Consider the following 24122-nt stretch of genomic DNA (forward strand, 5'->3'; position numbering starts at 1 on the left):
GGATGTTGAGGGATTCAGGAGTTGACCAAAATGTTCCGTCCAGCGTTCAAGTCGTTCCTCTTTCGTCCGTAAGTTGACGCCAGTGGTTGAAACTAATTTGGTCAACTGGGGACTCCAGTTTCGGCAAATCTGCTGTGATGCCCCAAAAACCTCCTTCAAGTTGCCTCTGTCCGCAAAGCTCTGCACTTCTTGGCCTTTGCGTTCAAGCCATGCCCGTTTGTCTGCACGTAGAGCTTTTCTGACTTCCTTACAGCAGTTTGTGAACTCTAACAACGCCACCGCGCTGCTGTGTTTCTTCAACTGTAGATCAGCTCGTTTCATAAGTTCCAGAGAATCTGGAGAAATCCAAGGTTTGTTCACTCGCTTGTCCGGAAGGAGGCATTTCACTGCTGCTTGGTTCAGGGCTTTTCGAAAATTGTCCCAAGACTGCTCTGTATTCTCGAAATCGCCGCTCTTATCAAGATGTAACTTGACCTCCTGCGTGAATAAGTCACGCGTTGTTTCATCTTGCAGCTTTGCAGAACTGATTCTGGGCGTGAAACATGGCTTTTTAGACAAAAGTTTCATAGATACTTCCGCAATGACCAGTTCATGATCGGTAATTGTGGTTTTCCCTCTTCTGGTCCTCACATTCGTCAGACATCCTCTGTATCTCTCTGCAAACAGAATGTGATCCAGCATCTTTTTTCGACAACTCGGATCGGGAGGGTTGTAGGTGTACCGATGCACTTGTCGATGCTGGAACCATGTACCACCTACGAGCAATTTGTGTGAAGTGCAAAATGATAACAACTTTTCCGAGTTTTCATTTTCTTCACCCATTCCAAACGGGCCTCTGCAGCTCACTACTACTACTACTACTACTACTACTACTACTACTACTACTACTACTACTACTACTACTACTACTACTACTACTACTACTACTACTACTACTACTACTGCTACTACTACTACTACTACTACTACTACTACTACTACTACTACTACTACTACTACTACTACTACTACTACTACTACTACTGCTACTACTACTACTACTACTACTACTACTACTACTACTACTACTACTACTACTACTACTACTACTACTACTACTACTACTACTACTACTACTACTGTTTCAACACTTTAATTCCAAATATGAAATAAAGGCACGGTTGGCAACAAATACAAACAAAACAAGAAGAGTTATTTGTTTGGTTATTCTGGGAAGTGCTGTACGACGAAATTGTTGAAGGCATTCTTTGACCCGGTTGCTGCTTTCTCCTGCAAACTGGTGAACGATACTTTGTTTCGTACACAGTCTCCTTCGATTTGACTCATCCACGTTTTCCGTTGCCCCCCAGGAGCGCGTCTAGCATGGACGTATTGATCGGGCGCGTCCCAATCGAAGGCACTGCGGGCTAATCTTCCTGGTTCTATTCTCTGGATGTGTCCGTACCATTTTATCCGTTTGAGCATGATCATCGTGGATAATTGGGGCATTCGTGATCTTGACATAATTTCTTCGTTCGTTGCTTTCTCCAGATATGACACACGTAGAATTCTCCGAAGACAACCACAGTGGAAACTCTCAAGTTTTCTCTCCATTAATTTCGAAAGAGTCCAAGTCTCTGAGCTGTACAGCACGGCTGATAAAACGAGTGCTTTGTACAAATTGCACTTGAGGTGCACGCTGAGCTGCTTGCTCTTCCAGAGATTTTGGAAGATAGCAAACCGTTGTCTACCTTCTGCAAGTTTGCAATTGACTTCCTGCAGGTCTCCATGCTTGAGGCTGACATATGATCCGAGATACTTGAACGCTTCTATGTTTTCAAACTCGTTTCCGAGAACATCTTGTACTTTGCAGGAAAACACGCGTGTGGCAACTGCTTTAGGTTTGCCACAGTATCTCGATTGGTGAACTTTTCGGCCATTGACTGTTTTGAACTTTCTTTCACACTTGTCACAGGTAAGGCTCGCCTCTAGTTGCTCGAACTTTGACTTGTCGACGACATCCTTTGACAAACCGGCTTTGCAGAATCTTGTTTGGTGCACTTTGCGTCCGGTAACTGTACTGAATTGCCGCTGACAATTCTGACATCTTAAAGACTCTTGGTCAGCCACCACTGACCGACTCTCATTTTCTAGCGACTCTGAATCTGCTACCGCAGATTGTTGTTGTGAAGCTACCAACGCTGGCTTAGCCACCGCTAAGCTTTTCAATCTTAGCTTCCGGCCATCTCGTGTTTCGAACCAGCCCGCTTTCTTTTTCGTTCCAAGCAGCACCTCCGTGCTGATGGTTAGTCGTGACTGGCTAGATGTCTCTGCCAGGAGTCCTAGTTTGCCTTTATGTGTTCCAGTGAGTATCTCCACGTTCTGTTGGATACTAGGCACTGCAACAACATTTGGGCTGTCGCATTTTACGCCCATATTCTTTGTTTTGGCCACATTAATCTTCAGACCAGCGGCTTCCGCAAGGGCCTCGATTCGATGTAGGTTTTCTTGCACCTCACTGTCTGAGACCCCCACGAGAGCAACATCATCAGCAAAATCTAAGTCAGCCACCAATCTCCCAATGTCTAATCCTCCATGCACCGAGTTAGCCAAAATGTAGTTGATGACAAGGCCGAATAGGATTGGGGACCACACATCACCCTGCCTAACGCCCGTTCTGACATCAAATAAGCGTCCTTTCTCACCTTCGGCTTTGACTCGACATTTGAATCCATCATAGCTGTTTCTTATGATGTTTATCACTTTTTGCGGAAGACCATAGTGTTTCATTATCTGGTACATCTGCTCACGATCGACAGAATCGAATGCCGCTCGAAAGTCTATGAAACAAAAGCTAATATCCAATTGAAACGCCATTGATTTCTCTATTATTTGACGCAGGGCAAAGAGTTGATCGGCGCATCCTCTGCTTTTTCTGAAGCCGCACTGCTCTTCCCTTAAGACGCGATCCACTGAATCTTTGCATCGATTGAGAATAACGGAAGCGAACACTTTGCCTGGTACTGACAATAGAGAGATCCCTCGGTGGTTCGAACACTCTGACCTCTTTCCTTTACTCTTGTATAATGGGACAATTTCTGCTACCTTCCAGTCATCGGGCAGAACTTCCGTCGACCAACACTTATCTATGATGTCCCAGAGCCACTCGACAATACCCTTGTGTGCTTTCAACATCTCACAGGAAATGTTATCGGGTCCACTTGCCTTGCCATTCTTCAACCTGCGGACAGCTTCAAGCACTTCTTCAAATCGAATTGGGCTCAGGTCAATCGACAAGCTTTCAGCTGCTTCTTCGGGATCCAATCTCGTACTGCAACTGGATGTTGAGGGATTCAGGAGTTGAATAAAATGTTCCGTCCAGCGTTCAAGTCGTTCCTCTTTCGTCCGTAAGTTGACGCCAGTGCTTGAAACTAATTTGGTCAACTGGGGACTCCAGTTTCGGCAAATCTGCTGTGATGCCCCAAAAACCTCCTTCAAGTTGCCTCTGTCCGCAAAGCTCTGCACTTCTTGGCCTTTGCGTTCAAGCCATGCCCGTTTGTCTGCACGTAGAGCTTTTCTGACTTCCTTACAGCAGTTTGTGAACTCTAACAACGCCACCGCGCTGCTGTGTTTCTTCAACTGTAGATCAGCTCGTTTCCGGATAAGTTCCAGAGAATCTGGAGAAATCCAAGGTTTGTTCACTCGCTTGTCCGGAAGGAGGCATTTCACTGCTGCTTGGTTCAGGGCTTTTCGAAAATTGTCCCAAGACTGCTCTGTATTCTCGAAATCGCCGCTCTTATCAAGATGTAACTTGACCTCCTGCGTGAATAAGTCACGCGTTGTTTCATCTTGCAGCTTTGCAGAACTGATTCTGGGCGTGAAACATGGCTTTTTAGACAAAAGTTTCATAGATACTTCCGCAATGACCAGTTCATGATCGGTAATTGTGGTTTTCCCTCTTCTGGTCCTCACATTCGTTAGACATCCTCTGTATCTCTCCGCAAACAGAATGTGATCCAGCATCTTTTTTCGACAACTCGAATCGGGAGAGTTGTAGGTGTACCGATGCACTTGTCGATGCTGGAACCATGTACCACCTACGAGCAATTTGTGTGAAGTGCAAAATGATAACAACTTTTCCGAGTTTTCATTTTCTTCACCCATTCCAAACGGGCCTCTGCAGCTCATGGTGTCATTCAACTGGTGTCCAGGCTCTGCATTGAGGTCACCGATGACACAAATACGCTCCCTATGTTTGAAGCTGGAAACTAGGTCTGAAAGTTGACTCCAAAACAAATCCTTCTCTTGGAGACTAGCTTCATTCGTAGGTGCGTAGCAGACAACAACAGCTAGATTGGCTCTCCTCCGAGCCGCGAACTTGACGTAGCAAATACGTTCACTTAGAGCCACTTGTTCTACGATGCTGTTTATCAATGACTTCTTTACAGCAACGCCCACTCCTCCTTGTCTCGACTTTACACCAGACAACCACGAGTCAGACAGGTAGAGCTTGTGGTCTCCGAGATCAATTTCTTGCTCCTGCAATCTCGTCTCCTGCACTCCCAGAATATCCAACTTGTATTGCGCCAGATCCATTTTCAAAGCCTCTAAAGATCCGGCTTGGGTCAGTGTTCTGACGTTTAAAGTTGCAATTCTGAGATGGTTCCTCGAGAGATTCTTAGCACCCCTTACCCGGGACTCGGGGCCATGGTTGAATGTACTCATTGCTTTGGTGTTTGAAGGCTGAGATACGACTAGTTGCGCCACAAACTAGAAGACCAGTGCCTCGTTAGCTCGACCATGTGAGCGGAGAGCCGCAGCACACGACCTACCCCCAGGGGACACCACGTGGAGGTGAGGTTGGATTTTGTCCCCCACTACTACTACTACTACTACTACTACTACTACTACTACTACTACTACTACTACTACTACTACTACTACTACTACTACTACTACTACTACTGCTGCTGCTGCTGCTGCTACTACTACTACTACTACTACTACTACTACTACTACTACTACCACTACTACTACTACTACTACTACTACTACTACTACTACTACTACTACTACGATTGCTACTACTACTACTACTACTACTACTACTACTACTACTACTACTACTACTACTACTACTACTACTACTACTACTACTACTACTACTACTACAAATACTTTTCGAGGAGCCACCTCTTTGCTACGCACTAATGATCATACGGCTCATAAGCAGTATTTTATTAGTTAAAATTCGGCATTCATTAAAAGCGTTTTGCTCTTTCGCTCTTTCTGACTTTTCATAAATCGAACGAGCCAAAGTCCGGATCATAACCTTTTTCGGTCTTTCTGACTCTTTTCATAAATCGAACGAGCCAAAGTCTGTATCATAACGCATTTTGGTCTGTACGGGTCTTTTCATAAGAGTTTTTGAACGAGCACATGCACGCACCAAAGTTTTGAACGAGGCAAAGTCTGGATCATAGACATTTTTGGTCTGCCTGGGTATTTTCATAGGCAAAAATGGTCTGGATGGGTATTTTCATAGATCATTTTGAACAAGGACCTCAACCTGGGTAAAAATGACATGCTATAGATATGAAGTCGCTTCTGAGACTTATAAATCATAAATTTTTAAAAATTTATGCAATTTGAACATTATTCAAATTCAGAACTTGCAACATAACATTTGTCTAGGTACAGTTATGCATCAGTGTAGATCTTACAATCTGTTCCCTCAGCACAAGATGACAAAACAGTTCTGAATTTATTGCCAGAATCTCTTTTATTATGATATGTCAATTTTTGTTAACCTCAAACGTTATTCTGGATACATGCATTACAAACATTTTTGTTCAGACCATTTTTTTTCGAGAACATCCCAGATAAACATATGTTGCATTAACATAAAGGTGTCTGCGTCTAGAAATTCACTACACAGAGGAATATTAAGACAATAGCTTTTCCGGAACTTTTTGAAAATTGTTTTTTTTTATTCGGCGTAAATGTTGGCCAATTTCCCACAATTAGTTTTTGAGCAATAATTTCAGCTGTTCTGAGGGCATCTCATAAAAACCGCTTTGACGTAAAGGTACGTGTCTACTAGTATGCTCAATAAATAATTGCAAGAAATTGAAAAAAGCGCATATCAGTCGACCTGTTTCTCTGTTTAACTAATAATCTTTATAAGAATCGTTAGTGAAAGGAAACAAGGAGGCTCGGTAATGTGTGTTCGCACATAATGTTTCGACCCCATTCACCTACATATTTCAATTAATTGTCTATCAAATAAGGAATGGAACAAAATAACATATCGTTAAACAAACCACTAAATAAAAAAGAGCAATCTACTTTAGAGGGCCGATGAGACTTGTCATTAATGTAATTTGGCTAGGGATGAAATTCCTCAAGTGTCCTACAATTGCGGAACAATTTTTACATGGTTTTGCCCGCAGACCAAGTTACCCCTCACTCTTACAGCAGTTTATCCCCATCGAGAAATTAACCCCCCCCCCCGCAGCTCACTCATACATCAGTTTAACCCCATTTAGAAATTAACCCCCACCAGCTCACTCTAACAACAAAATGGGGAGCTTTTACGGACATTCGACCCGGGCTACAAACTTCTTGAGGAGCTATACTAGAGATTAATACGACCATTTAGGCACGGATAGTTGAGTAAAATCTTGAAATGCTTTGAAATTTTTATTCTGAAAATTGCTCTGCTAAATTTTCGTTTGAAGAAAGATGCTACACCAATGCGCCTCTACAATCCGTGAAAAAAATATATATTAATAGTTTCAGCCTATATGAATTATTCCTTTAAGATAAACAGTTTTTCGCAGTGGAACCATCACGAGCAGATTTCATGAGTTTCCGAGTTTTGATTCCTAGTTGATGCGTTGGAATTTTATGAACAAACGCTTGTAATAAATATTCATTGTTTGTTTGACTTCTTTTTCGTGTCTTCTCCGTCGTTCACAAAACAGTTATAATTGCTCCAAGAGCATTTCTAAGGTGCTCTAGTTTTGTTATTGTTTTTTTGTTATTGCTTGGATTGAGTTCGCGACGTGATTCTAGGAGTACCTATATTGAAAAACTTCATGTAATTATGCCAAGTACCTTGTTAAAATTTTATTTCTCTCCGATTCATATTCATTTTATGAGTTCAATAATACTTCACATTTGGGAGCCGCCCTTTCGCAGTAGAGCGTACCAATGATAGTACCCTAATTAGTTATATAATACTGTGTCTGCAATTTCGTACAGTTTAGCATATTTTTCAAATACAAGTAGAAAAACTGATATAAATGCCTTTATTGCGGCAGAAAAGGCCGAGAGTTCTGTGGTAATAAAACAAAATTAATATTTTATGCACTTTTTGTCAACATGAAAACACGCACAGCTTGGGATGGGAAGAAATGGATTAAAATGATGGGAGTTACCTACCGTTGAAATGATATTTCAGTTCAAGTAAAACAAATTTGGTCACACAATTTTGACACCACACAATCTTTAACTAAGCGCACCTGATTTTTTGGCATTGTGTATGTACGTATATGAATGGAACTAAGTTGATTTTTTTTATATATGTTCCCATACAGCGCCATTTTATTTATTTTTTGCACTTCTGATGAAAACGAAATCGCATTCGCTGGGATAACAATTAGAATTCTCATTTTTGTTTCCTCTAGCTGGAAAAAAATTAAATATCGTTGCAGGTTTTACAGCTACAAATTTGAGCACCACGGAAAATTGTCTTTCGCAATACGAATTAATTAAAATTTGTTGAGTTATCAACGCTATTGTGTGAACAATTGCGCATGCAACCACCCCTTATGTATTGATTGTGAAAGCGTTACTTCATCTCCTTGTTTTTTTCTTTTACGACAATAGAAATGCATGTTGAATAGCAATGCTGCCTCTTCTTAACATCAATTATGCAAAAATGCACCTTCCCTCTCTTTACCTACTATTGTTAAATTGTGATCTGCAGTGATAAGGCTTTCTTCAACAAGGTAAACTACACTACAGATACAAAATTGGCGTAAAAGATTCCTTTTTCGTTAATTCTATTTGCAAAACTTTGTCCAGCACTCTTAAATTGTACATTATGACTTTTTTGAATAGTCGGTATGTCAGCTCGTTTTGTAGTCTAGACGGCACTGCAATGTCTTGACTTGTAGAGTTCTTTATATTGCTCTGCTGCCTTGGACTGATTTTCAGTCTTAGATTTAATATAACCACTTCATCATTGATTTGTAAGTTATATAGCCTGTCACGGAGACCGTAATTGAAAAAAACAATTATTTCCAAAAGTTTGAAAAATTTGGTCTAACCTTCTAAAGTTTACTTTCTTGATACATGACTAAGCAATGATCGGGATGCATCAATTAAAAATGACATGCTATAGATATAGAGTCGCTTCTGAGACTTATAAATCATAAATTTTTAAAAATTTATGCAATTTGAACATTATTCAAAATCAAAACTTGCAACACAACATTTATCTCTGTCTAGGTACAGTTCTGCATCAGTGTATATCTTACAATCTGTTCCCCCAGCACAAGATGACAAAACAGTTCTGAATTTTTTGCCAGAATCTCTTTTATTATGATATGTCAATTTTTGTTAACCTCAAACGTTATTCTGGATACATGCATTACAAACATTTTTGTTCAGACCATTTTTTTCGAGAACATCCCAGATAAACATTTGTTGCATTAACATAAAGGTGTCTGCGTCTAGAATTTCACTACACAGAGGAATTTTAAGGCAATAGCTTTTTCGGAACTTTTTGAAAATGGTTTTTTTTTATTCGGCGTAAATGTTGGCCAATTTCCCACAATTAGTTTTTGAGCAATAATTTCAGCTGTTCTGAGGGCATATCTCATAAAAATCGCTTTGACGTAAAGGTACGTGTCTACTAGTATGCTCAATAAATAATCGCAAGAAATTGAAAAAAGCGCATATCAGTCGACCCGTTTCTCTGTTTAACTAATAATCTTTATAAGAATCGTTAGTGAAAGGAAACAAGGAGACTCGGTAGTGTGTGTTCGCACATAATGTTTCGACCCCATTCACCTACATATTTCACTTAATTGTCTATCAAATAAGGAAGAGAACAAAATAACATATCGTTAAACAAACCACTAAATAAAAAAGTGCAATCTACTTTAGAGGGCCGATGAGACTTGTCATTAATGTAACATCCAGAAAAAACGGCGAAAAAAATTAAATAACTAAAAATATTAATAACGATCAAACTTTTTGTCCATTTTTTTGAAAAAACAATTGATATCCAACTTAAAACGGTATCAGATAAAACCTATGCTAAAGAAAATTAAACCGGTACATCATTAAGAAAAATACGGAACTTTTACTCAGTTGGTCTTGGTAACAAGTCGACAAGAAATGAGCAAAATGACAAAGATTAATAAATCGTTGCAGTTTTGATAAACAATTATTGTAAAAATGATTGAAAACATTTTGTATTAACTGAAATCACTGAGACATTCATTTAAAACTACAAAGATACGACAACAAAAAAACTACAAATAAAGGCAATAACAAAAAACTCAACATAAGCACGAAAACGGTGTTCAGCCAATTAGGCATTCGACTGTTCACTAACAACAATTAAATTGTTTTGTTGTGTTTTTTTTAAGATGGCCAGAGGACCGCCCAATAATGTGACACTGTGAAAAGAAGAGCAAAACTTAAAACTGACCAAAACTTAAAACAAAATGGGCTAAAAAGCAAAAAACACAAAAATTTTATGGAAACTCGTTGTACCAAGAACAAAGGCCATTAGAGAAAACCAAAAATAACATAAATAGCAAATTGCGGCTCACTAGTTACGGGTTCTTACCTGTCCATAGAGATACTAAGCTACAAATTAACAGAATTTAGATTGGTTGTGCTCAAAAATGCATTGTTTTTTCTCCAAAACAAATTGTTTCAAACATTATAGCCAACATCAGTTTTCAATTAAAAGAAAAAACAGTTTATCTTGCAAACTCTTATCAGTAAATGCGCCTGGTATTAGTGACATTAAGTCAGAAAAGTATAAGTCAACATAAAATACAAGCAGAACTAAAAAATTTCATAAACAACTTTACAAAACCACAGTGTTGAAGCCAATAAATTTTTAAAAAACAAACTAAACCGCAAAAAAAAAAAATTAAATATTCTTTTAAGTCTTTTTTGAGCATAATAAAGTTTTTATAAAACAATCATCTCAAGATGAAAAAAAACCAAAATAGTTGAAAATTAACTAAATTTCGCAAAAATCATCTGAAACCAATTGTCTGAGCCCTGAAGACATCAGTAAAAACGTTTAACCAACAGACAAATTTGTAGTTCAATTCAAAATAACACCCTTGAGATCTCTCAACAACGAGGCTAAGTTACGAAAAAAACGAATTTAAAAAAACGAACACGTATGAATGACGAAAACTTTTATTTTTTTTATGGAAAATAGTTTGAAAGTCAATGAAAGCTTTAGCTATAAACCTATATCAGTTACAAAATATTTATTTTAGATTTAATGTTGGCAATTGAGATCTGTGTCAGCAAAAATTTGGCATACGACAACAAAAGCTAACAGCAAATAAAGAGCAAAAATTAAAAAAAAAATAATTTTGCAATAGAACGGTGTCGCAGCCCCTAAAGCCATAAATTACTTTAAAAACGTTTAATAACGTTCTTTCAACAATTTTCAGTTTGATTTTTGAAGTATTTTGGGAACTTACCAAAGAAGCAAAAGTATTATCAAAAATTGTCAATCACGAAATTTTAACGGAAAACTCGTAGTACAAAGACCAAGAAACGGTTATATTAAAAAAACCGCCCCAAATTTTAAGTTGTATCGTAAATAAAAAGAGCAATCATACTGCTAAAAGACTAACAAATAAAGGAAAATTGCAAGAATTCATTTAAGGATTACTAAAACTTTTTGTCGAAGCCGTAAAAAGGATTAGGTTTTCTCTGAAAACAAGCTAAATCAACATTCGGCTTCACTTTCACTTTGATGGGAGCTGTTATTAAATGAGTAAATGAGCCGTAAAATGAAAATTTTGTCAGTAATTAACAATGAAAATTCAAAAAATGTCAATTCTTTTGAAAAAAATTTTCGCCAAAAAAATTTCTGGGTGTCATTAATGTAACATCCAGAAAAAACGGCGACAAAAATTAAATAAATAAAAATATTAATTACGGTCAAACTTTTTTTCCATTTTTATAAAAAAAACAATTGATATACAACTCAAAATGGTATCAGATAAAACCTATGCTAAAGAAAATTAAACCGGTACATTATTAAGAAAAATACGGAACTTTTACTCAGTTGGTCTTGGTAACAAGTCGACAAGAAATGAGCAAAATGACAAAGATTAATAAATCGTTGCAGTTTTGATAAACAATTATTGTAAAAATGATTGAAAACATTTTGCATTAACTGAAACCACTGAGACATTCATTTAAAACTACAAAGATACGACAACAAAAAAACTACAAATAAAGGCAATAACAAAAAACTCAACATAAGCACGAAAACGGTTTTCAGCCAATTAAGCATCCGGCTGTTCACTAAGAACAATTAAATTGTTTTGTTGTGTTTTTGTTCAGATGGCCAGAAGACCGCCCAATAATGTGACATTGTGAAAAGAAGACCGAAACATAAAACTGACCAAAACTTAAAACAAAATGGGCTGAAATGCAAAAAACACGAAAATTTTATGGAAACTCGTAGTACCAAGAACAAAGGCCATTAGAGAAAACCAAAATTAACATAAATTGCAAATTGCAGCTCACTAGTTACGGGTTCTTACTTGTTCATAGAGATACTAATCTACAAGTTAACAGAATTTATATTGGTTGTGCTCAGGAATCCATTGTTTTTTCTCAAAAAATTAGTGTTATTAGTGACATTAAGTCAGAAAACTATTATAAGTCAACATAAAATACAAGCAGAACTAAAAAATTTCATAACAAACTTTACAAAACCACAGTGTTGAAACCAATCAATTTTTGAAAAATAAACTAAACCGCAAAAATTTAAATTTTCTTTTAAGTCTCTTTTGAGCATACTAATGTTTTTATAAAACAATCATCTCAAGATGAAAACAAAAAACCAAAATAATTGAAAATTAACTGAATTTCGCAAAAATCATCTGAAACAAATTGTCTAAGCCCTGAAGACATCAGTAAAAACGTTTAACCAACAGACAAATTTATAGTTCAATTCAAAATAACACCCTTGAGATCTCTCAACAACGAGGCTAAGTTACGAAAAAGAAACGAAATTAAAAAAAACGAACACGTAAGAAAGACGAAAACTTTTACTTTTTTTAATGGAAAATAGTTTGAAAGTCAATGAAAGTCTTAGCTATAAACCAATATCAGTTAAAAAACTAATTTTAGATTTAATGTTGGCAATTGAGATCTGTGTTAGCAAAAATTTGGCATACGACAACAAAAGCTAACAGCAAATAAAGAGCAAAATTAAAAAAAAAACAAATTCTGCAATAGAACGGTGTCGCAGCCCCCAAAGCCATATATTACTTTTAAAACCTTTACTAACGTTCGTTCAACAATTTTCAGTTTGATTTTTGAAGTAATTTGGAAATCTACCAAAGAAACAAAAGGAATATCAAAAATCACGAAACTTTGACGGAAAACTCGTACAAAAACCAAGAAACGGTTATATTAAAAAAACCGCCCCAAATCATAGGTTGTATCGTAAATAAAAATAGTTTGACTTTGTGTACTAAAAAAAGCTAAAAATTGAAAAAAATAAAATAAACTTGACAATTTCAAAAAATCACTAACCTTTTCTTGACAAATATATTCATTGTTATAGGAGACATTAGATGACAACCATGTGCTTTGTAGAGGTTCACTTATAACTCATGAAGGACTCATTTAGAATTCTGATTTGCTAGACTGAGCAATCATACTGCTAAAAGACTAACAAATAAAGGCAAATCGCTAGAATTCATTAAAAGGTTACTAAATGCTTGTCAAAGCCGTAAAAAGGATTAGGTTTTCTCTAAAAACAAGCTAATTCAACTTTCGGCTTCACTTTCACATTGATGGGAGCTGTTATTAAATGAGTAAATGAGCCGTAAAATGAAAATTTTGTCAGTAATTAACATTGAAAAATCAATAAATGTCAATTTTTTTGAAGAAAATCGTCGCCAAAAAAATTTCTGGGTGTCAGAGTCCATGATAATATAAAACCTATCCCTGATTTGGCGCCACGTCCTAACTCCTACTCATATCCAAACAATTGCGAAATAGACCAATTAATGTCAAATTTTTTCAAATATCAAAAAAGAATGAAGCATTTTGTGTAATAATCAAGATAAATTTGAAAAAAAACGGCAAATTTCAGAAGATTTTTTCACGCCACCAACTTTCAATCGCTCTCTTTTAGGAGATTACGGAGATTGTTTCAGCGGTTTCTACGTATCTAGGATCGGCGAATTTAATAAAATGGAACCCAAAAAACATATTTGTTCCATTTTTGATGAAAATTTTGAATTTTGAAAAAATGCATCAAAATTTTTAGCCTAAAAAATTGAATCAAACAATTCAGCAACGCTCCTATGTCTCTAGCGATAAAAATAAGATTCTACCGTTAAATTTTTTTTAACTTATTTTGAACTATATTAGGAAAACAACCAAGTTTAAGCAAAAATGACGCAAAATGTGAAAAACTGTCGAATTTTCACAAAACTTTAAACCTCGATAACTACCAGTAATAAACAAAATTAGAAAAAAACTTTTTAGTTCCATTTTTCACGACGTACATTTTTTCTAATGATACCACTCATAACTCTCTACGATGAATATATCGATCCGCCAAAATTGGGGGTCGGAACAAAAAATTTAATTTGAGAACTCTTTAATTCTGTTTATCATTATGAACTTCAAGGAAAACTTGTACAGAGTTTATGAAGATAAATCAAATCGAACGTGTAAAGCTGACGTTTCCGAAATGTGTTTTAGAAACAGCATGGTCAGCACACAATATTATATTGTCGTCTCGGTAGAATTGGTTTTCAGTGTAATTCGTCTTTTTGCACTTTTGAGATCAAAAGTAGAAAAACACAAAATATGTTTTCTTGAGAATTATTTCTGGGACTGCCATGCGTTTTTTTTGTCATGCGTTGAACAACTGTTTAGCTTTTCTAGAACAGAATTTTTAAAAAGTGGCAATCTTTTTTTGCGATCCTTCAGTTCATTATGTAGTGAAATTTGGTTATATTGCGGCACAGGTCTTTTGTTAATCGAATCTGTACAAACAGTTTGGCGACTTTTGCGGTCAATTGAAATTTAAAATCAGCTCATAGTTTTTATTACAATAAAAGAATAAGATGAGTTTAAACAGGAAAAACTTACATATTGAAAATTTGCCCTAAAATATTTTTTGATATTGAGAGAGTAAATTTCCTACAGAATTTTTGTTCAATTGCAACGTTCTGAATTGTTTGTTTACCGTTTTCTGGCCAATCAATAGCTAAATTTTTTTGACAAGTTCCATAGAAAACCTAATCTAAACATAATTTGTAAACTCTAAATGCCCCTAAGGGCAATTGGGGAATCACCAACGGACCAGTTATTCTACATTTTAATTTTGGCAACATTCACTTTGGATGAGTTCTTTCGTTTTACTCCATCCCACGGTCACATCGTTAATCAATTTTATCTCATTAAATCAGGATTTGCTCTCAATTTATGTCCCATTTTCTTACTTTGATCAGATTACACTTCTTAAAAATAGTTGATGAACGCTTTAATGAAAAAAAACCAGGAGTTCTGTTCGTTCTCTTCTGTTTAATGGTGGATTACTCAGGGTCGATTCCCGGGTCGTGACCGAATGGTTAACTTGTAAGAACTTGCAGGTTTCGTGCAAAACATGGTTAACTTGTAAGAACTTGCAAGTCGAGTGGTTAGCTTGTGAGAACTTGCAAGACAAACGACTAACTTGTAAGTTTCTCGCAAGTTCGTTCCGGTCGAGCACAACTCTTATTAGTGAATTCAATTTAACATTCAGTCATTTACCTCTGTTTGGATAACATATTACAATTCGACCTAAGTAGACATAATGGTTACTTTTCAAATTTTTTCAATTCAAGAGAGATCCTTTTGCAATTCCATTATGAAACAGTAGATCATCTCAATTAGCTTCTTTGCGATTGCTTTTTTAAAACGTTCCCAAAATATTGATTTTGATTGAATTTTCAAATCCAAATATCAGCATTTTCTCAAAATAATTTAGTAGCCCTTCTTTTTTATATCCTCTTTTATAATTTCATTTCTCACTTTTCCAAATTCTATATTTCTCAAGCATCCGTTTACAGTCATCTCAACTTTTCTATACGGTTTAGTGTGTGTGTGTGCGTGGGCGTGTGCGTGTGTGTATGCGTATATGTATGTGTGTGCGTGTGTGTGCGTGGTGTGTGTGTGTGGTGGTTTGTGGTATGTGTGTGTGCGAATGGTTAACTTGTTAGTAACTTTCAAGTCGAATGGTTAACTTGTAAGAGTTTGTAAGTCAAATCGTTGACTTGTAAGAACTTGTAAGTCGAATAATTAACTTTTAAAAACTTGCAAATTTTTGGAAGAAAAACTTGCAAGGTGATGCATCGCCTTGTAAGAACTAGCAAAAAAAACTAGTTCTTTAACCGGGTTGGTTTATTGGATTTGAAATTGTCTGGTAATGGACAAAGGTTCTTTTATAATACTTCAATCATAGATTTGTTTCGATTAAAGTGCACTTTACCAGCGAATTTACCGCTTTTTCTAAACTTTGAATAAAATTTTTGATTTCTCCGTTGCGCGGTTTGTTCGCTTATCTTAGCCAGATAATCGTATTCAAGACGGCTGCTAATGAGGAAGCTATTGCTTTTGTGTGCAGTAAAGTTTAATTTGAGGAATGAAATTTATTGGAGATTAAATCAAAATTTTAGTTTTAATTAAACCAACAAAACCTTTTTCAATTCAATTGGATGAATATTTTTGATCACATTTTTCTGCCGAAAAGAGTTTAGAAGATCTTAAACTTGCCAGCAGCAACATCTTTATCCTTCGTCTTGAAAGTTGGAATTGCATTTTTTTTTTCATTTGCTATTGAATTTTACCCAGGCATCTTGGTACTAAGAAAATTCGAATGTCGTTTCTTCTTTTTTATTTGAAACAATTTTTGGAATCAGTGAAAAGGTTGCTAGTTTTCTAATTGACTCTTGTGCCTTCTACATTCAAAAAAACACTCCAAATGTTATTATAGAGTAGATCTCTCTATGGAGGTCCGGACCATTTTTTTGCCATTTGAATGCCCCCTCTGAGATTTCTTCAAAAGAGAACTAATCTGCTTTAAAAACACGAACAATTTTATCCGCTCAAAGGTTTCAATTGACAGTAAATGCTTTTGATTACTAAGACACTGTTTGTTTTTTGGTAACAGTGAATTTGAAATATACCTGGATCTGACATTTTTCATTCTACTTAACCAGAAAATTACAAGGTTGAATTTTTGTAATTGCTTTTAAAGATTAAATCAAGAATTAGAGTCATTAAAAAAGTTCTTTTTTCAGTCATTAGTCAATGGTCTTCCTCAATTTTAATTTTCTTTTTCGCAAAATTTTTTTTCTTTTGTTTTTGGAGAACACATTTAATTGAAAAATTTAGAAGCTCTGCAGTTTTTCTTAACACAGCTGCTTGCAAAACTTTAGAATTTGTGCCAAAATGAAAGTGTCTCATTCTTAAATTCAGATTAGTTAAATATTATATAGTGCAACAATTCTATGATTGGCGATAATTTTGTTGTTTGAAAAGCAGATCAATTCTGTCCCCCATTAGTGGGCATATAATTTTTAAGCCCTCAGGCGCAGGTGCTAATTTTCACATTGTGACGTTCTATATGGAAATGTAAATTTTAATTGGGACATAAAAACACTGAGGAAAACAGAAGAGATCCAGAGAGTTTGTGGTGGTCGAAATTTTTAGTTCTAAAAAATGCAGGCTCATTGTTTGTGCCAAAGTAGCAACAAATAGCTGCATTAAAAGTAAACAATACCATATTGGGTTTTTTTCCGATTGCATACCAATAAGTTCAGAACAAAATCATGCGCTTTCATCAAACTTTTTTTAAAAAGTAAAGGTACTTAACTGATACTTATATTACGAGAATCTATTTGTGTATGAGTAAAAACAGCAAAAAAAAACAATCTTGCTAATTTTTACTACAGATGAAGCTGCTCGTTGCTACTTCAGCGTTCGTTTTTTTAGCACTGAAAACATGTGCAGCAGCCCTTTGGTTCTTTCGGCCATTTTGTTTTCCCCTATTGTTTTCATGACACCAATCACAATTTCTATATTTTTTATTACACATTACTATGTAAAAAATATCATGTGCACCTGAGGACCTAAAAATTTTATACCTACGAAACAGGGTCGGGTTAAAACAAAATAAACACGCTTTTTTTCAAGGGACAATTGATCTCCACTCAACTCAACCACTTCTTTTATAAATTTTCCAAATCAATTTCTTCAAAAAATCGAAATTGTTAGCACTTATCCAGCTATTCAGTTGCCGTGGCGGTTTTAACCAAAAGAAAACATTGTCCGAATAATTTTGGAAGGTGTATGCCATTTCAGATCATTTTGGAAAACCATAATTATCATATGAGCAGTTTTGACCATTCATATGTCGGAAACGATATATGATTATATATATATATATATATATATATATATATATATATATATATATATGTATATATATATATATATATATATATATATATATATATATATATATACACATATATATACATTCATGTATATAAATTAGTCTTAAGGCATTCTTAACAATCTTAAAACAAAATGCAGACGCGTTCAAGCTAGTACAAAATTACGTTTAATTCTGGTCCGAATAATTTTGGAAGGTGTATGCCATTTCAGATCATCTTGGAAATCCATAATCATCATATGAGCAGTTTTGACCATTCATATGTCGGAAACGATATATGATTATATATATATATATATATATATATATATATATAAATCTTTTTTAAACTCATATATATATATATATATATATATATATATATATATATATACATATATAATTCAGATTTTGCTTTCTTTAATCTCAAAACTGTGAGAAAACGTCTGAAAGGTAATATGAGACAAAAAGAAAAAGAAATTGTTAATTTAGATGACTATAATTTTTCAGTCAGAAAAACTTTATTGTTGAGTCGATTATGATGATAGACAGATAAAATAGTTTTTTTCTTGAATAAAAATGAGTCAATTGTCAAAACTTTACGTGGCCGGTATATTAGCTGCTGTTGAGAGAAAAAATCTTTGTAAGTACGCATTACTCATGGAATGGAAACTGCTATTGAAGAGAGGCTTCTAAAAAGTGATTAAACTTTTCTCAAATCTCGGATTTTTGCTTTTTATAGCAATTCATCAGCTGATATGAGTTCACATACTAAATTTTTCATTGCTTGATTCCATCACAACTGGTACCAATCAACCAGACAAATTTGAATCCGCAAAGTCTGTATGTTTAATTAAATAAAATATACAGGTAATTTCCACTCTGATGCTGTAACAGTTTCACATGTTTATTTATGCTAGCCCATATGTCAATTTTAAGTGTTTTGATTCAGAGAAGATCTAGAATACTTCGAAAACAGATGCCGCTCGAATGTTCTTTTTTGTCAACGTTGCATGAGGGTTGGTTCTTTTTTTTGTGTTTTGGAATTAAATCTACAGTATTCAAATTTATTTTTTATTGGCAGAGCAATTTTCTCAAGGTGTTTTCCACAATAAAGGATAAATTTTCGGCGTTTTACGAGGTATACATTGAGAGAAAAGAAAGTTACATTTCATATTTCTTATACTAATTTATACTTTCCATTACAATCTACCTCGAAAAGTATAAAAAATAAAGGCGCTGCATAATTAGACGTTCGAGTCAAAATTGGCACATTTCTTTGCCGTATTTATTTTGTGAGGTATTCCATTCGTAATTGTCATTGATCGGTCGGATAAAATCGCAAAAAAATCGGAGTTCAATTAATGGTATTTTCCTACGCGTTAATAAATGCTGTTTCTCTCATTGTTCTAAGAGTTGGCATACTACAACATTACGTCGCCAATCCTACATTTTGGGCAAGCAAATTGCTAAAGTCAGCATTGCTAAAGTGAGCATTGTACGCCTCCATGTTTTAAGATTAGGCATTATACGCTTTCGTGAACAACAATGATAGTGAGGTAAACTATTGCAAATTTACTCAAATTTGGGAATATTTGCCCCTGATTTCAGCGATTTTGGAAATTGATGACACGCGAGAACAGTGAACAGATTTTTTTCACTAATATACTGTTCAGAAATTTGCCTCACCATCATCTGCACTAAGGTAACTTACTTTCCTTGATTTGAACGTCACTAATTTCTGCATTTTTGGAGTCCTGGTCACTATCCTCCGGGTTGATGTTGTCCGCAACTTTAATATCACTATTAACCGCGTCTTTTTTATCCGCGGTTTTAATGTGACTATTACCCTTGGCTTATGATTAAAAATTTGCTTACATGTTTTAAATGCTTTTAATTGCTTCTAATTTTGTTTCAGAAAGAAGGAAAACTATCATCCCTAAAGAGTCGTAATAGTTTCTAAAAGCAAAAACTGATGGAAAAACACTAACAGAGAAATAGCAACTACAATTGGCAGATGAAAAATGACTGATGAACAATGACTGATCATCAATTGTGAATTTTTCGTATAAAAATCCCTCAGTAAATACTTTCTTTTATATCGATAGTTTGATCAGAGGCAGAATTAAGTATATCCACATGTTAATGTTTGAATTTTTGTTAGCAGGATCTAAATTATAAAATATAAAACAAGAACCAGTCGAGAACCAAATATAAAACAAGAAAAATAAAAAAGAAACGAAAAAGAAATAAAAATGTAGCTTGAAGTTAATATTAAGTTGTGATAGAGTTGTTTATACTTCTTTTTCGACCATCCATTCTTTTGAATTTTTTCGGATTGCTAACTTAGGAAAATTTGCTCAAATTGCTGATGGCTTTGGGTAATAGCGTCTTACTCCTTGCCTCTGCTCGCACTCTTGTCAAATTGAGCAACTGCAGCTTCAGATTTCTCCGAGATGATCCAAACAACTGACAAGTTAAAAAAAATTGGCACTGAGGGACTTTTAAAATAATCAGGAGATCAAATTTATCTATAAAGTGAAATGGGAGAAGTGACAGAATTTTGTATGCGTTGTGCGCAATGTTTGTCAAAGTTGTCCACATTTTAACTGTTTTTTTCGCACGCGGGAAGGGGTGACAGAATGTCACTCGTGTTCGCAAACGCAGACACTGCGGTTCTATAGGATTGGCGAAGTTATGAATCAATATCTGCAAAAAACGTCTTAAAGTATTCGAGAAATTTTTGTTTCTAATTGTTTTGAAACCTTGATTTCTATAACTACTTAGGTGAATGAGATAATCGCAGTGATGGATATTGGAATTGTAGAGCAAATATTGCATTCGAAATAAGTCAGCAGCCGTGGTGCGATTGTAGGTCAAAATTTAAATTGTACTTCGACCATTTGCACTTTAGTTTTAAAACGCTTCCATTAAGAAGTCAGTGTGCAATTGCGACAAATATGCGAGCCAGTGAAATTGAACTCAGAAGAAACAATGGTGAGGTAACTTGTTTATATATGAGATCATCAGATTTTGAAAAACTAAACTGAAAAAGATTATCAGCAAATTTTCTTGACAGTGGGAAAATGAAATCTAAGTGATATAATAAACATATCCCAACTGAAAGGGGATGAAAAAATGTTGAAATACTTTCGGAAAATTTTTAACCTTTGGTCATTAATTTTATTCCTGAAACAGAAAATTAAATTAGGTATTGCGATCATTTCTTCAAATTCAAAAGAAATGGAAATTGAACAGTCTTAAAATAATGGGCAAAAAGATCAGATTAACGACCTCGTCCTTCAAACAAAATTAAAATAGTGAGACAAGTTAACTGCGTGTGCATGAATTTTAAGGCCGAAACAATAGCATCGAGAAAGTTTAGAGTTAACATAATGCCGCGTCGGAAGAAATGGATATCAAACGTAATGAAGTTTCATTAGATTAAAAGGGTTGTAATATATGCACCGGAAGTTTAAATGATTACGTTTCACGGACAAATGAACCAGATGAGAACTGAAAAGTAGAGTTGAGACAGTTTAGACTTTTGTGTTTTGAAGTTTTCATTGATGCAATTTTCCTGTTATGGTTTCTCCATCCCAAAGTGACATCGTGACCTCTGTCTTCGTTATACTCTTAAACTGGAGAAGCATAATCCAAAGCACGAATTGATTTCTGGGGTCAGTTGCCTAACAAAAAATCACTTCTTTGCACTAGTGGGCAATTCTTGAATAATTGTTCAGCTTATAGTGATAACAAATTTAGTTTGTTGATTTTCAACTTCTGCGTCGCTAACAACAAGCTGCCTCTTTTTTGGTTACTCTCGGTGTCCGATTTAGGGCTAGGAATGTAGCGTCGGTTCGAATAGCCGTAGTCACCAGGGGATCTTCTATGGCGTTTGTTGAAAGAAAGTCACTGGTGCAGGCTTGAGTAAACATACAGGTATGTTTTTGTTGAGATTTAATGGGACGAATTTGTAGATTTTTTTTGGCTTTGCTGGTTTTCTCGAATTCAACAAATTAAACATATTTGACTTCAGAGTTGACAGCCCAGAAATGTCATTGACATGTTGATATTTAAATATTAATATCATTACGATTTTTTGAGGTCATTCAGATGTTGTCTGATCATTTTTAGTGATTTTTACATTCGTGCGTTGTCGACATTGTGGATAAGTCTAGAGGTTCGTCTATTCCCATGGCTTTGTGTCAAATTTGGAGAAATTGTTCCTTCTGACGATATTTCTAGGGAGACCGAGTCCCTTAATCAAAGATGTAGTTGGCAAAACGTTCACTACTGTTGATATCAATGCTAAGGTTTCATAGATATCTTTTAAATTTTGTCTGTATCAACTTCATAATGTCTTCCTTACTGTGATACATATGGATACCTAAATATATATCGAAACTTTTATGTGTACTAAATTATTTACCCTCTATATCTATAATTATATCATGTGTTTTATAAACTAAAAGTTATGACTTCTATTTATTCACCTATATTAATATTCCCGATAGTCTACTAAATTATTTCATATTTTGTTCATATTGGTTTATTACTAGTAATCATAATCTCAGTTAATCAATCTGAATTCAAGTTACTCTGCAAACGCTCTTCATAACCCTAAGTTAATCTTAGCAGTGGATCCGCGTCGCGTTTCCAATAAACATAATTCACGATACACAAGTAGTTGTGTATTTGGCCAGCACTTGCTACTCAATTCTTAAGACAAGGCATTCGCACCGCGAATCCTAAACTATTCAGTAATAAAAGATATAACATGGCGCAGTCAGCGACAAAGGACAGCGGCAAATCCCCACTTGGAATTCAACCCTTTTGGGAAAAGGCGACACTAGAACCCCCAATTCGCTGGGAGTTTTGGAGAATACAATTGAAACTCGCAATCCTCGCCAGAGAAGGAATTGAAGTGGACCTTCTCTTGGTAGACCCTCCAGAACATGTTCTCTTACCTCCTGAACCAGCATATGAGGATGCAGTGGACAACCCGGCGGCACAATCAGAACGAGATCGACGTACCCGCAATGAGCAGGCAAAAACAGCGTGGAAAAACCAATGTCAACGTGTCATGACAGTCGGCGTACTTTGTGGTGACAAACCATGGAAGTTATGTGATCGAAAAGCATCCTCTCTGATGTATTTGAGCTTAGGCATGGAAGGGCGTCGTGTATTCAACTCAAAAAATTCAACCATTAACCTCGAAACAATCTCAACGAAGGATCTTTGGGACGTTCTAAATACAACCTTCATTCGGATCCATAATATAACCTTCGATAGATACCTCTTCCTCACACGAAAACAACAAAAGGGAGAACCTATTGAGAAGTTCTATGGATATCTCAAAGAACTTTCGGAAAACTGTGATCTAGGAGATAAAGGGGACACTATCATCCGGGATGTCTTTATCGCGAATATGCAAAATGAAGACATTCAGAAGGAACTTCTTAAAGAAACAGTAGACCCAGAAAAAGCATTGGCAATAGCAATTAATATTGAGATGGGTACACTCAACCAACTAAAAATGAACGCATGCAAAACTGAGTCACAGTCAACGGTTAACCAAGTACAACGGACACGTATCGCGAATGCTACCCCTTTCTCCAATATGAATACAACCGCACGGAAAAAGCCTACAACCTGTCATTTCTGTGGATCTAATTGGACCTCCGACCACCGTAATAAATGTCCCGCTCGGGGAAAAAGATGCAATAACTGTAGTATTGAGAACCACTTCGCAAAGGTTTGTCGCAAACCTAAAGATCCCAATTCGTACCCAAAACCTAGACCGCGGGTCAATAACGTAGAAAAAGACGATCAAAATGAAGATGTCAACCAAATTTCGGCCAATTTTGATCCCGATTTGGAGTCAAACTATTCTTCAGATGAAGATAACTGTGTAGCAGTCATATCTTCAACAGATTCCGCAACTTCGGTGAACGCAACCAATCTTCCTGTAACTCTCGGCAATACACCAACAAAGGTTTTGGTGGATTTGGGCAGCGTATGTACAATAATCAATGAATCCTTGGCGAACTCAATCATTTCCCATGATCCAAAATCAAAGTGGATACGCGAAGCGAATCCTAAACAATTGAAAACATTTTCAAATGAACCTATTCATACGGTGGGCATCCTCCAAACTTCCATTCAAAGCAGCAATTGGTACGCGAATCCAACCGAAATTCAAGTAGTGGCGGACGGACATCGTTCTCTATTGGGTAGAGATTTGTTTCCAGCTCTTGGAATTTCAATACACCAATCAAGTAATCAAGTAACAATCAATCAGGTAGATCAAGAATATTGCCCAATCAAAAAACAGATTGCTATTGATTACCCCGACTTAATCTCCAGAATTGGTAAGTCTAAAGTACATACAGTTCGTTCAAAATTCCAA

General features: G+C 35.7%; 1 protein-coding gene across 2 annotated transcripts in view; it reads left to right on the top strand.

The window, feature by feature from the left end:
* Positions 1–24122, top strand: part of LOC142334590 (uncharacterized) — a 113229-nt gene that overhangs the window by 22499 nt on the left and 66608 nt on the right. Inside the window, exon 1 of one of the 2 annotated variants that reach the window (XM_075382740.1) lies at positions 7904–7994. The exons of the other annotated variant lie outside the window; for it this stretch is intronic. The gene's annotated coding sequence lies outside the window, so the exon portion shown is untranslated. Of the gene's footprint in view, positions 1–7903; positions 7995–24122 lie in introns of those variants that run through there. 2 annotated transcript variants of the gene reach the window in all.

This window comes from Convolutriloba macropyga, chromosome 2, assembly GCF_964194025.1.
Source record: "Convolutriloba macropyga chromosome 2, txConMacr16.3, whole genome shotgun sequence".
Lineage (NCBI taxonomy): Eukaryota > Metazoa > Xenacoelomorpha > Acoela > Convolutidae > Convolutriloba > Convolutriloba macropyga.